Source organism: Haliotis rufescens, unplaced genomic scaffold (genome assembly GCF_023055435.1).
Source record: "Haliotis rufescens isolate VD_foot unplaced genomic scaffold, xgHalRufe1.0.p SCAF_3, whole genome shotgun sequence".
NCBI lineage: Eukaryota > Metazoa > Mollusca > Gastropoda > Lepetellida > Haliotidae > Haliotis > Haliotis rufescens.
In genome coordinates, this window is record NW_025964001.1 from 48,141,035 (window position 1) to 48,155,777 (window position 14,743).

Consider the following 14,743-nt stretch of genomic DNA (forward strand, 5'->3'; position numbering starts at 1 on the left):
CACCAACCCGTTAAGAGCAGACCATATCGTCAATCTCCTCATCTCCAAAAAGTCACTGAAGAACTTATAGATGATTTTCTGAAGTATGATTTGATCGAGGAGTCTACTTCTATGTATTCAGCTCCCATTATCCTAGTCAAGAAACGTGATGGCTCATATAGATTTGTTTGTGACTACAGAAAGTTGAATTCTGTCACTTTACCAATGTCATGGCCTCTTCCTGTTTTTGATGATGTTGTTGATAACATCGCCAATACACAAGCTAAGATCTTCTCAAATTTAGACCTTGCTAATGGCTTCTTCCAAGTGCCACTACATGAAGATTCAAAGCATAAAACTGCTTTCGTCACCCATCAAGGCCTTTATCAATTCAAACGATTGCCCCAAGGTTTGACAAATTCTCCACTTTGTTTTCAACAGCTCATGAGCAAAGTGCTACGAAAATTGCTTTTTAAGGTTGCGCTGATCTACATTGATGATTTGATAATTTACAGCAAAAACAGAGCATCTCCAACATTTGGAGCAAGTATTCTACTATCTCAAACAGGCAAAATTAACCCTAAAGCCATCCAAATGCAATTTTGCCACAGACAAAGTTTCTTTTCTGGGTCATATTTTATCATGTGGAGGTGTTCAAGTTGATGACAAAAAGATTGAAGCAATTAGAACCTTTCCAGTGCCCAAATCACAAAAGCAGATCCGCTCCTTCTTAGGTCTCACAAACTTCTACAGGAAGTATGTGAAAAATTACGCTCACATAGCGCTTCCCCTGAATGCCTTGCTAAAGAAGCATTCAGAGGCAGAAGTAGGAAAGAAACCAAAGTTCCAATGGTCACTTGAGTTTGATCAGGCATTCAACACACTCAAACATGCTATGAGTAATACACCTGTTCTGGCGTATCCAAATTTTGACAAAGAATTTCTTCTTGCAACTGATACCAGTGATATGAGCATAGGTTTTGTTTTGAGTCAAAAAGATGAGAAAAATAATGAACATAGCTTTTGGTGGTAGAGCTCTTCATGGCAGCAAAAAGAACTGGAGCATTACAGAAAAGGAAGGCTTAGCCCTAGTTGAAGCAATTAGATCCTTTGTCCATACCTTGCAAATTCCAAATTCACAGTCTACACTGATCATATAGCATTGAAGTGGCTGAAATCCATCAAGGATGCCACAGGTAGGTTAGGACGATGGTCTTTGGAACTTTCTACCTACACTTTTGACATTGTTCATCGCAGCGGCAAAGCAAATGGGAATGCCGATGCTCTCTCACATAGGGAATATGAGGAAAATATTAACTGTAATGATCAGACAGAAGATGCTGAGAAAACAGCCTTCTCAGTAACTTCAACTCAGCAAAGCAAATCAACTAGCAGTACCACAATCTTGCCAAACACCCATTCATCCACACAAGTCACACAGACAACTCAGACTGAGGATATTTGCACACCTATTGTCAATCACTTAGAATCAGACACACAGACAACACATTGGTCAGTCACCTTTGAATATGAAGAGGATTATCAGTCAGTACCAGTTAATGTTGTTGCAGCATTACATGCTACAAATGCTGATGTTACCCAAGACACATTGGTTGAAGTAAGTATAAAAGAACATCCAAATTTACGTCACCTACAAAGGATTTGTCCAGATTTCATCCAAATCTGTAACTACAAAGAGGATGATGTCCTTCCACAAAATGAAAAGGATCGTCAAAAGATTCTTATCGAAGCCAATACTTTTGAAATTGACGAAGGCATCCTATACAGATTCGTTCCACAAAGACAGAAAGGCCACGCAGACAAGTTCATTAAACAGCTGGCAGTCCCAAGAACCCTCAGAAATCAAGTCCTGCAATCCTATCATGACTCAGAGTTTGGCGGTTGCCACCACGGGAAAGAAAGGATGCACAACACCATGAGACCTAAGTACTACTGGCCCAAAATGTACAGCGATATTGCTACTTATGTCCAGACATGTGAGGTATGTCAACAGACCAAGAGGCACTACCATGGCAAGAAGGCACCACTTCGTCCACTACCTGTAGAAGAGGTCTTCACCCGATGGCACGTTGACATTCTCGGTCCCCTGCCAACAACACCAGATAAGTACAAATACATTTTGGTCATCACAGATGCATCATCTAGATGGTGTGAAGCCTTTCCACTTTGGACCCTAGAAGCCAAAGAAGTAGCAGATGTTCTCGTCAGAGAAATATTTTGTCGGTATGGCGCTCCAAGGACCTTAATTTCAGACAGAGGTCAGAACTTCATGTCCAAACTTATCAAAGCAATTTGTGAACTTTTGGCAATTAAATTTACCCATACCAGCCCATACCATCCTCAAACAAACAGCTGTGTAGAAAGGCTCAATTCTTACATCAATCAATCACTAAGAGCCTATTGTAACAAGTCTCAAAATGATTGGCCCCGTTTTATTCCTGGCATCATGATGGCCTATCGGATGGCTCCAAATTCATCAACTCAAAAATCCCCATATGTTATGCTTTTTGGCCGAGAAATGAGAGCTCCACAAGATGTAGCATTAATTCCAAAAGAAAATTTAGGCCACAATAACAAAAGTTATCTTTCCAATTTGCTTGAGGAGCTTGAAATCACTAGAACAATTGCAGCTGAAAACACTGCGCGGGCTAAGGAGGTGTATTCAGAACAATATAATAGAAAGGCTAAAGAACCAGAATTCGCCCCAGGTCAAAGAGTTTGGCTTTACTGTCAAAAAGTTGAAAAAGGCCTTTCCAACAAATTAACCAAAAAGTGGTATGGTAGCTATTATATCATCCATACAGGTCCAAATTATACCTACAAACTACGCCGAAGTTCTGACGACAAAATACACAAACCACTGGTCCATGCCAACCGCCTGAAGCCATATTTTGATCCTGCTGATCGTCCACAGTATCCTCCAGAACCATACCTCAATGACTCCAGTAACATAGATTCAGGAGTCATGGATGACAACGAGGAACCAGTCAAGGATACTCATCTTGACAGCAACAATTCCCCACCAACAAGTTCAACTTACCAGGCTACTGATCAATCACCTCCACAACAGAAAGGTAAGAAGGTCAATTCCAAAACAAAGGCAGGTACTTCCAGCAACAAGAGTCCGAAGCAAAAGACCCCAACAAAAAAGAAAAACCCTGTTTCAAGTACAACAGAAAAACCTACCAGTCCCACGGCAACAATGAAGGAAAATCATGCCACACCAGGTCCCAGTGCTCCAACCAAGGTAAATGAAAAGGTAAACAAAGGGAAAAGAGGAGTGAATAGTAAGCATCACCAGCCCAAATCCAGAAAACAACCCGACGACAGCCAGGTACAACCTCCAAGTCCAACATCAGGTAATCAAACCAAGGATATCCCTCAGGTCTTCAATCCAGAGGACATCCACTCAATTGTTAGTTCCAAGAGAGCAAATGGCAAAATCTACTACAGAGAAAAATGGAAGGATCCAGAAAGAGGAAACACATGGGAGTATGGCAGCAGCATTCCAGACTCCATTCGGAGAGAATTTCACCTCAAAAGAAGTATGTCAGGAAAATGACGAAAACGTCCAATGAAGAATCATAAGTTTTTCGACCAAAAGGAATCAGCACAAGACAATAAATCAGTCAATGTTCTGTCAGGGAATACAATGTCAGGAAATGTCAAGCAAGACAACACCAAACCATGCATAGAATTAGATGTCAAACCACATCCGTTTTTTCCCAAACACCTACGAAGAGTAGAACATGAAATAGAAAGAGTTCTGGGCATTGAAATTATTCAAGGAGACTGCTATGTCAAGGTCTCACATAAAAAACATCCTGATACTGTCCACACATGCCATTTTGAAAATGTTCCTCCCCACCTCATACAGCGCTACCTTGATGATAGCTGGAAGGATCTCCGTAATTGGTCCCTTCTAGAAGATAATCCTCCATATGATCCAGAGGAAGCACCAATTTATAAATCCAAAAGGGTTATTTTTCCACATAAAGACTTTGGAAACATCAACACCTTTTTGTACCGTAAAGGACCATACCAGGATCTACTCACCATATATACCGACAGATGCCAATTGAACATATTCTTGGTCAAAATACAAAATCTCCTGAATAAACGGTGCAAATCACGAAACAGCTATTAGCTGTATCTAGTTATGTTTTCTTGTGTCCAGTCTTTTCACTATGGGTCGCCAGTTGGGAACAAATGGCATCAGCCTGATCATCTGAGTTATTCTTATCACAACAAATTTTGAGCATTGACCTGATCAACCAATCTCAAAAGCGAAGTGAAATGACACAAACCAAACAATACTGCGAATCGAACCCAAACCGTACCGAAGCGAAGCAAACCATACTGCGAATCGAACCCAAACCGTACCGAAGCGAAGCAAACCATACTGCGAATCGAACCCAAACCGTACCAAAACGAAGCAAACCTTACCGAAGCAAAATAAACCAAACCCTATCGCATTGAACCGAACGAAAATCATAGCGAAACAAACCAAATTCAAATAAAGCAAACTTAACAACCGAAATGAACCAAAACAAAGAAAAGGCAAACCAAATAGTTACGAAAACTAACAATGTATTCTAAAAAGGATATACACCTTTCTAACACCTTTTGTATACCATATTAATGTAATAAATCAATGCACTTGTTATATGCACATGCACATGCACATATATGTATATATAGTGCGTCTAATGATTGTATCCAAAAGTTGAAGGATATTACTATTTTTTTCATGATATACTTTTGTAATTTGCCGCCAATAGATTCTTCCTGGTCATGACACCGTTTAGTAATAATTATGTACTGATCTTTTACATCCTAATTATCATATTTGTTTTATTTTCTAGTTATTACAGACAAACTGAGGAAGTATTTATATATGACATATTATTTGAACATGCTAAATCTCTTTTCTTTGTTTCCATGTAAAACCTCCATGGACACAGCCTACTATCTTACAACCCCAATCCAGGATGTGGAACTCAAGGCCTCCTACATCACCCATAAAACCACCAGTACAGAGTGCCAAGACAAGCCAGCTCCACATCCAGAATCCCTGATGACAGCATTTTTATATTATGTTTCCTTATATCAAAGAGACTCTATAATAATTATTATTCACTACTACCAGTTTAACTTTATACATTGTCCATCTAAGCCTTAATTATTTTTATTTTACACGTTTGGGGTCCAAACTTTTTCAGACAGAGGGGAAGTTATCATGGGATAACATTTATACTAAGTTATCTTATAATAATTTGATCTACATCAAGTGCTTTTATGAGTTATCATGGCGTAATATTTATACATCATTTCATATAATTATAGTTTAGCAAGTAATAATTATCATTAGGTAAAATGCATATATAAAATATCAGTAGTTTCAGTTAAAGCTTTTTAGATGGTTGCTAGCCTAAGGTAATGGGAGCGCGTCTTCTAGACATACTATTCAATAAGACAAGAGTTACGTCTACATAGTTTAATTGATTTGAAGCTTTTAGATAAATGCTAGCCTAAGGTATCAAGATCCCATCTCCCAGACAAAGGATATTTATTTAAGTATATCTGTCATCACCTACCTGGGTATATTAGAATAACATTACTTCAATTAAGACTCATTAAGGATTAGCCCCCATACAAGCTCGTCTATAGTGCATTAAGGATTAGCCCCCATACAAGCTCGTCTATAGGGCATTAAGGATTAGCCCCCCACACAAGCTCATCTATAGTGATACCCTAATCTCTTTCAAAGCATCCAGTAAATATGTCAACAAGATTAGTGCCAGTCCAACAGGATAAACAGGATTTAGTATTCCCCTCTGTCTAGCCATCCATTTAGCTTAGGACACAACCCATCGTGTATCAACCAATCACATTCTTTTTTATTGTTTAAATTTTTGTTAAATACATACTGTAGGCAGGTTTTAAGCAGAAACGGGAAAACCACCCCCACACCTATTGTAATAATAAACTTCAAAGAAACAGTTAAACACCCTGAAGCCCCCAAACATATCACTTTCGGCGCTAACCATAACTTAGAGGTCAAACCCTACATCAAGCAAGTAAGGCAATGTTCAAATTGTCTACAATATAATCACACCGCTAACCAATGTACTTTCAAAAAAACTAAATGCAAAAACTGTGCCCAAACGGACTGCCCAGGGATATGCACACCCTGGTGCATCCACTGCAAATCCATAAAACACTCATCACTCTCGAACCAATGCCCCCACAGACTATCACTCACCCAACAGGCCAACAAACATATAGACATAAACACGGCCAAAATCCAAACCAAAAAACCCACACCGCAAGCATACAAACAACTACTACCAACACCACCCCCAAACAACAACACTCACGCACGCAAAACAGTATACCCAGTCTCCGTATGGGACCAAAATCAGCGAGACGCATACATCGCAAATGAAACAAACACCCCACACATCCCACAAACTCACACTCTCACCCTCCCCGCCTCTCACCCTACAATTACCACATCTACACCCGCAAGCAAAACCCAACGCACAACGACCACCACACAACCAGCACCAACACAAGCCATCACAGCCACAAGGGCAACAACACTCCAAAACCTACAGGCACCCCCCGAACATCCAGTCAACAGGGAAACTACAGAAACCACTCAGACTCTCGCACCCAAACCCAGCATGCAACCCACCACCGAACAGAGTGACCAAACTAAAGATAACTTAACCGAAGAGGACGAGTACACATCCTCAGAGGAAATAAACGATCTTACCTTGTCAGCCCCAAAAACCAAAAGCTATAGAAAAAAACTCACCCAAAACGTAGCAAGCAAAAAACTAAACAACTTAGTCCTCCTACTAGCTTACATGTTAAAGCAGTCTAATCCAGAAGCCAGCTCCAAAGCCTTCTTTGGTGTAGCACATAAACTACAACTCGTCACCACCTCTTTCGACCGTTTCAGCAGCAACCTTAATAACCTACTAAAGTAAATACCTAAACCAAGCCTAAACCAAACATAAATCCACCCAGTTTCCCAATGGAAGGCCTAAACATTTTTCAATGGAATGCCAATGGCCTCGCTGGCCATGGTTCTGAACTTAAAGCTAAATTCAAAATAGATAAAGGTCCCCATGTAGCTTGTATTCAAGAAACCAAATTCTCACATAAAACTAAATTCAACCTACCAAATTATAACGCAGTGAGAACCGACAGGTCCAAAACCATCCCAGGCAGAACAGGAGGAGGTCTAATCATCTACGTTAGAGAGGATATAAACTACGAGGAAGTTAAAGTAAACACTCCTAATCTAGAAGCTAATGGAATCCAAGTCACCATCAATAACCAAAAAATAAAAATCATTAACATCTATCACTCAACACTAAAACCAATTAAAGATACAGACCTAGATATCCTTTACCAATTAGGAAATAAATCAACCATCTTCCTAGGAGACTTCAATGCCCATCATCCTACCTGGGGCATTGCAGATAAACTAGACAACCATGGACAACTAATATCAGAGTGGATCGAAAAAAATGACCTAATACTATTAAACAATAACCAACCAACTAGATACGACAAAATCCACCACACCATGTCGGCTATCGACTTAACAATATGTACGCCAGACTTAGCACAAAGTCTGATGTGGGACGTCCACCCAGTACCTCTAGGCAGCGACCACTTTCCCATAAATATAACCCTAGGAAATATAAAAATACCAAATCAAACCCCTAAACAGGAACCTAAATTTCAGTACAAAAACGCCAACTGGGACCAATTCCAAGAATTATGCAACGAAGCTAATCTAAACGATTTAGAAACAACAGACCCCGAAACATTCTGTCAAAACCTAACTAACTTCATAATCAACGCAGCCAAATCCGCAATCCCCTTCAAATCATCCAACCCAGGAAAACCCACTGTCCCTTGGTGGAATGAGGAAATAGAGCTAACTAGACTAAAACGCAAATCAGCTTTCAACAGAGCTAAACGAGACCCCTCTCATCTCAAAACAGCTCATGAACTAAACCACCAAGTCCAAAACCTAGTTAAAACTGCTAAAACCAAAAACTGGAAAAAATTCTGTGAGGAGCTAAACCACCACACCGACGCTAGGAAGGTGTGGCGCAAAATTCACGCCATCCGAGGCATCAAACGGCACAAAAAAAGCCCCAATATAAACAACTCAACAAACCCCACCCAAAAGGCCAACAACCTAGCCAAACACTTCTCTAAAGTTAGTAGCAACAGTAACTTCAGTAAGAAATTCCAAGATAAACTAAATAAAGAAATAAAATTCTCCAAAGAAATCAGACAAGACAACCTAGAAATAAATCAACCTTACACCATAGAAGAACTAAATCACGTACTAAACAATAGAAAAAAAGGAACAGCCCCTGGCCTAGACCTCACCTCTTACCAAATAATCAAACACTTACCTACCAAACTACTCCAAACTTTACTTAAACTATACAACCTAGTTTACCTAAACGGACAGGTCCCATCCTCATGGAAGGAAGCTCTAGTAATCCCAATACCTAAACCAAATAAACCAGCAGATCAGGCAAACTCCTATAGGCCCATATCCCTAACCTCAAATCTCTGCAAAATAATGGAACTTATGACTAAAAATAGGCTACAGCACTACCTAGACCAAAACAACATCATAAACCCCGACCAAAGTGGCTTCACTCCTGGCCGATCAACTCTCGATAACCTTGCCCGACTAGAACAGGATATAAAAACAGGACAGCTAAACAAGCAATACACCATAGGCATATTTCTCGACTTCTCTAAAGCTTTCGATATGGTATGGCACCACGGGCTAATACAAAAACTAAAAAAAATAGGACTAAAAGGCCAAATAATAAACTTCATCCAAGATTTCCTAAACAATCGCAAAATTACCGTGGGTATAGACCATACGCTATCGGACCAGTGTCCCCTAGAAAATGGCACTCCCCAGGGCAGCATTCTCAGCCCAACCCTCTTCAATATAATGATAAATGATCTATTCGAGGGCTTATCCCCTAAACTAAACACTTCAAAATTCGCGGATGATGGAGCCCTATGGATCCGCACTAAAAGCATTAAAATGGCAGAAAACTTAATCCAAAAATCTCTAAATAAAATACAACAATGGGCAGACAAATGGGGCTTCTCCCTTAACTCAGATAAAACAACAGGAATAGTATTCAAACATAAAAACATGAAACCTGCCTACCCAATCCTCCAGCTAAACAACCAAACAATCAAATTCCAAAAACAAACCAAATTCTTAGGACTTATTTTCGATCAACACCTCACCTGGGAGGCTCACGTCCAAAACCTAAAAACTAGATGCAGCAAAGACCTTAACACATTAAGATGTCTCACCGGCTCTAACTGGGGAGCCTCCAAAGATACCCTCCTCTCACTATATACAACACTAATTAGATCAAAACTAGACTACGGCTGCGCCATATACAATACCCTAAACAACTCTCTATCTAAAAAACTTGACTCAATACAATACCAAGCCCTTAAACTAATTACACGCACCCAACATGGCACCTCCTACACCTCACTTCAGGCCCTTACAGGAGAAATGCCACTAAATCTACGCAGGGAACATCTAAGCCTTAATCTCTGGGCCGCGTCCCAAACAAACCCTCTCATCGAAAACCTAATTAACCAAAACATTAGCCCAAGAAACCAAGCTCTAGCTCGCAAACACCCCTTACTCACCCCAATATCCCAAAGAATAACTAACTACCTCAATGAACACCAAACTCAAAATCTTAAACAAAACTGCAAAAAATCAAATATCTTCACCCCTAAACTCAAAATACCCCAAATAGACACAACGCTAACTAACCAAATAAATAAACAAACCGACCCAAACATAGCTAAAACCACCACACTTTCTTACATACACGAAAATTGGCCAAATTGGTGTCACATATACACTGACGGATCTTCAGACCCGATCTCCAACCACACAGGTTTCGGAGTCCATACCACACAACCAGTTATATCCACACAATCTTACCGACTCCCTAACAACCAATCTATATTCACGGCCGAACTTATGGGCATGGCCTCAGCCCTGCATAACCAACAATCAAAAAACAACAACAAAATCCTAATTCTCACTGACTCGCTTAGTGGGCTACAAGCCCTCCATAACAAAAATACCCAAAAACGACCTAAATTAATAAACCAAATACTTAAAAGCTCCAACGACCTAACAAAAGCAGGCAAACAAATAACCTTCTTGTGGATCCCCGCCCACGTAGGAATTTACGGCAACGAAAACGCCGATAAAGCAGCTAAATTATCTCTCAAAATACCAGAAATAAGCCTAAACCTACCCATCTCAAAATCAGAAATTAAAAGTGTAAACAAACAAAAAATAACCAAAACTCAAATAGCCAAATCAAAAAAGTGCTCAGAAAACCACTAGCCAAACCTAAAATCCTACACCCCTCTAAAAAAATTGACAGATTAATTACAAAACTCCAAACAGGACACACGAACCTAAATAACCACCTAAAACAACTTAAAAGACACACCACGGGCAACTGCCCCCACTGCAAACAACCCGAAACCACAGAACACGCACTCATCCACTGCACCCACTACCAAACACACAGAACCACACTACAAACCAACCTCAATCTAAATAAGGTTCCTACTCTAGATGAAATACTAAACCCTCAAAATAAACTAGAAAACTTCAAGGCCCTAGGCGTATTCCTAATCAAAACAGGCCTAATTAAGCGCATCTAAAAACTAATTAATCTACCAATCCAAAATCCAATAAACATACAAACACCAACCTCACCCGGCTCCCTTAGTTCCCTCCTCCACCCACCTCGGCATTTATTCCAAATTTTAAAATTTCAAAAAAATCGATATAAGCAACCCCTAAAAGCCCCCTCTTGGGTTGCACACACCACTTTCACCCTTCTCGGAATACACTAAATGGCCTGGCCAGGCCCGTGTGCGAAATACGCTGCAGTCGGAAAGCGCACGTTAAATCTTCTATATCAGTCAGTCAGTCGTGGTTTTAAGCAGAGAAGGGGTTTGACTCTATTACCAAGCAGACCTCTCTCCCACAGCCCAGGGTGTGTACCAACTCTCTGTGGCACCCTCAGTTATTATCTAAGTATATTGTAAATTGTTAATTGTTCTTGTAAATAAAATTGTGATTAGTCTCCTGTGACTCTGGCTCTTTGCTGACTAATTCCCCAAGAAAACCAGCACGCCATTTGGAAGGTATTGTTCACCCAGAACAGTACCATGATAACACTGAAGAATGCATCACATGACCAAACAAAGGAAGCAATCACAACCCACTCAGCCACCAAGGCTTCCACAAAAATGAAAGTATGACAACTGGTAGTCTAGATCACGTATATTGTGTACCCCTCTGACAGGTGTAGAGATGCATGGCTCCCATGAGTGAGTGGGCGAGTTTGGTTTCACTCCGCTTTTAGCAAATGAAGCAATATCATGGCGGGGGACACTAGAAATGGGCTTCACACACTGTACTCATGTCGGGAATCGAACATGGGTCCTCGGTGTGACGAGTGAACACCTTAACCACTAGGCTATGCACACAAAATAGAGTGAACTAGTTTTTATTGTGACAAGAGGTGGAGTTATCATTAGATTGACAAACAGTTATATTATTCACAGTTATTCAGTTAGCATGGATATTCTTGCATGATGTGAATAGGCTGTACGCTTACACTCCTATCACAACATGGTGCACGAGGGCTGGCTAAAAAGTTCTAAGCCTAACTGTGAAAGACCTGTACCAAGTCGATGGTTTTCATTTATTTCTCCACATAGTCCCCTTCCAGGTTTACACACTTTTGCCAGCGATGCTGCAAGGCCTGGATGCCAGTCGAGGAGAAATTATCTTCAGCCACCCTAAAAAAGTCTTTCACAGCGGAAATGATGTCATCATTACTAGGAAAATGGCGACCGGCTAGTTCCTTTGTGATTTTGGGAAACAGGTGGAAGTCTGACGGGGCGGGTGAATAAGGGGGATGGTCAATGAGTTCGAAGCCACAATCATGGATCGCTGTCATGGCAACCACCGATTTGTGAACAGGAGCATTGTCTTGGTGGAACAGGACTCCTTTAGTGAGCATTCACTGTCGCTTAGCTTTGATAGCTTAACGCAACTGTCTCAGTAGGTCAGCATAATATCTTCCATTGTTAGTCTGGCCTTTTTACAAGATAGTCAATCAGAAGAATACCCTTGCAATCCTAAAAGACTGAAGCCATCACCTTTCCAGCAGAAGGAACCGACTTGGCTTTTTGGGGGGCTGGTGATTCCGGATGCTTCCATTGTTTAGACTGAATTTTGGTTTCTGGTTGAAAGTGATGAATCCAGGTCTCATCCATGGTTACAAATCGAGCAAAAAAATCATCAGGATCTGCTTCAAAACGGCATAAATTGTCACGGGACGTCAGGAATCTGACATGTTTCTGATCCGCTGTCAAGAGCTTTGGCACCCATCTCGCAGAACTTTTTGTCATTCCCAACTCGTTGGTGATAATGTGCTTAACACTCTCATGAGAGATGCCCACAACACTGGCAATATGTCGAGTGGTCAATCGTCAATCAGCCATCACCGTGTCATGCACCCAGGTAATGTTTTCCGGAATGGTTGCTGTTGAAGGCCTTCCTGGACGCGGGTCATCATCAAAGCTCTCTCTGCCACGCTTGAATTCCGCAGCCCACTTCTTTACAGTGGAAAAGGAAGGGGCATCATCCCATAAAGTGGAGACCATGTCAGCATGTATCTGTGTTGGAGTAAGCCCTTTCAATTGTAGGTGACTTGATGACTGCCCTATAGCCAGTTTTGTCCATTTCTGGTGATTTCAATGGGTAGGTTCACAAGATGGTCTGGTACAAAGACAATAATAACACTACAGTTGCAGTTCTTATGTCTATGATTCATTAAATGATTGTACTTGTTGGTGGCAAAAGTTTGTTTCAATCCAATTGAGATATCCCACTTAGGCTTAGAACTTTTCAGCCAGCCCTCGTATGCATGTGAAATTGAGGTCTGTTTAGCAGGAGAAGTAAATTGTTTAAAATTAACTCAAAATCATCAACCGTCGACAAATTCCAGAAGTTTACAACTTTAAATTATTTATTCCCTTATCATATTTCAGAATTTTCAATTATCTTATTCCACCTCCAAACCAAGCCCTCTTGCTAAAACATATTTACTTAACAATCCTCGTGATATACATCACGAAATGTCACACAGAGCAGACATGTGTTAAAGCTGACAGCAGGAACCATTCCCTCATGTGCATTTGCTCTTCGTCAGAAATCATTCAACATATTAAGTGCACCTCAAGCTGATCTGTGAGTGTATTGATGTATTTGTCTTTTCTCATGTTGTTAGATTTGTAGAGTGATAGCCTCTGCAACAATGTCTTCTCAATGTGTGTGTTCAATGACCAGCCAGTGTACATTGGTCAGTGGTGGCAAATACACAATATCTCTTGAAATATGTCAAATCATGAATTAACAGCACCTTATAATTATAAGCTCAAGTAGAACTGTCTGTAATAATACCTTTATTCTGTCTTATATATATATATGCAAATCTCAAGTATATATTGTACTGGACCCGGTTGTATCAAACTTTAATGATGCATTAACGTGTCATTAAACCTTCATTAACTAATGTATCATTAAATCCAGTTGTACTAACGTTTTAATGACGTTGTGGTGTCATTAGCGCGTCATTAACTTAATGAAGGTTCTGGGGCATCATTAGCGTGTCATTAAAAACAAACATGGCCGCGAACATATTGTTTGAACGCTTAGGACGCACAAGGAAAGACCGTGTTTTCAGAAAACGAACTCAACACCTCGAATCCATGAGCGATGAAGAAGTAAGGGCACGCTACCGTTTTGGGAAGGCAAGCATCGGATATATCTGCGATCTTGTGAGAGATGAATTACAGCCCAAATCTGCAAGATCGCACGCACTTAGTGTTGAACTACAGGTAAATGTCGTCACTAGAAACTCAGCTAGTTTGAAATAAACATATTATTATAGCGCCAAATTTATAGCGACAATGTTTACAATGAATGAAACGCACTTCTACGTGGGTCAGCTCACTGGTCTGTGTTGGTAAAGTCTTATGTGCAGCCTAATGATACCAACCTTGTAAATATATTTCACAATTGAAAGTAATGTAAATTCATGGATCCCTTTCACTTCACTCCAGAAAGATACGTTTTCAACTTGGCGTTGTCAGCCATGATCAATTTCATAAGGGGGAGTTACTCTCATGACTTAAACTAAATGTGTCGTGCACACTGAAGAGAACAGTTTTGCGTGTTCAATTCCGGCCAAAAGAATCTTTTAATTAATTAAAGCATGCACATCTTATATCAATAATTAACACTTTACTTAGTGAGACATAATGAAAACGCAGCCAAATAAATAACAAAGTGGATATAAGTATTATGGAAATATTTGAAAATTTGTCAAACCTATCATTAGCCTCTTAATAATCATTTTATCAGGTTCTGGTAGCCCTACGTTTCTTTGCAAGTGGAAGTTTCCTGCAAATCACTGGCGACACAATAGGGATAGACAAATCAACAGCCTCACGAGTTGTGAGGAAAGTTTCCCTTGCCATTGCGTCTCTTGTGCCCAAGTTTATTACCTGGCCGTCCGAGAGGGATATAGGCGACATTAGAAAG

The 14,743-nt window shown here is 40.3% G+C and overlaps 1 protein-coding gene across 2 annotated transcripts in view; it reads right to left on the reverse strand.

Annotated features, from left to right (window-relative positions):
- Nucleotides 1–14,743, reverse strand: part of LOC124149737 (exonuclease 1-like) — a 191,806-nt gene that overhangs the window by 118,375 nt on the left and 58,688 nt on the right. The gene's annotated exons all lie outside the window — the stretch shown is intronic.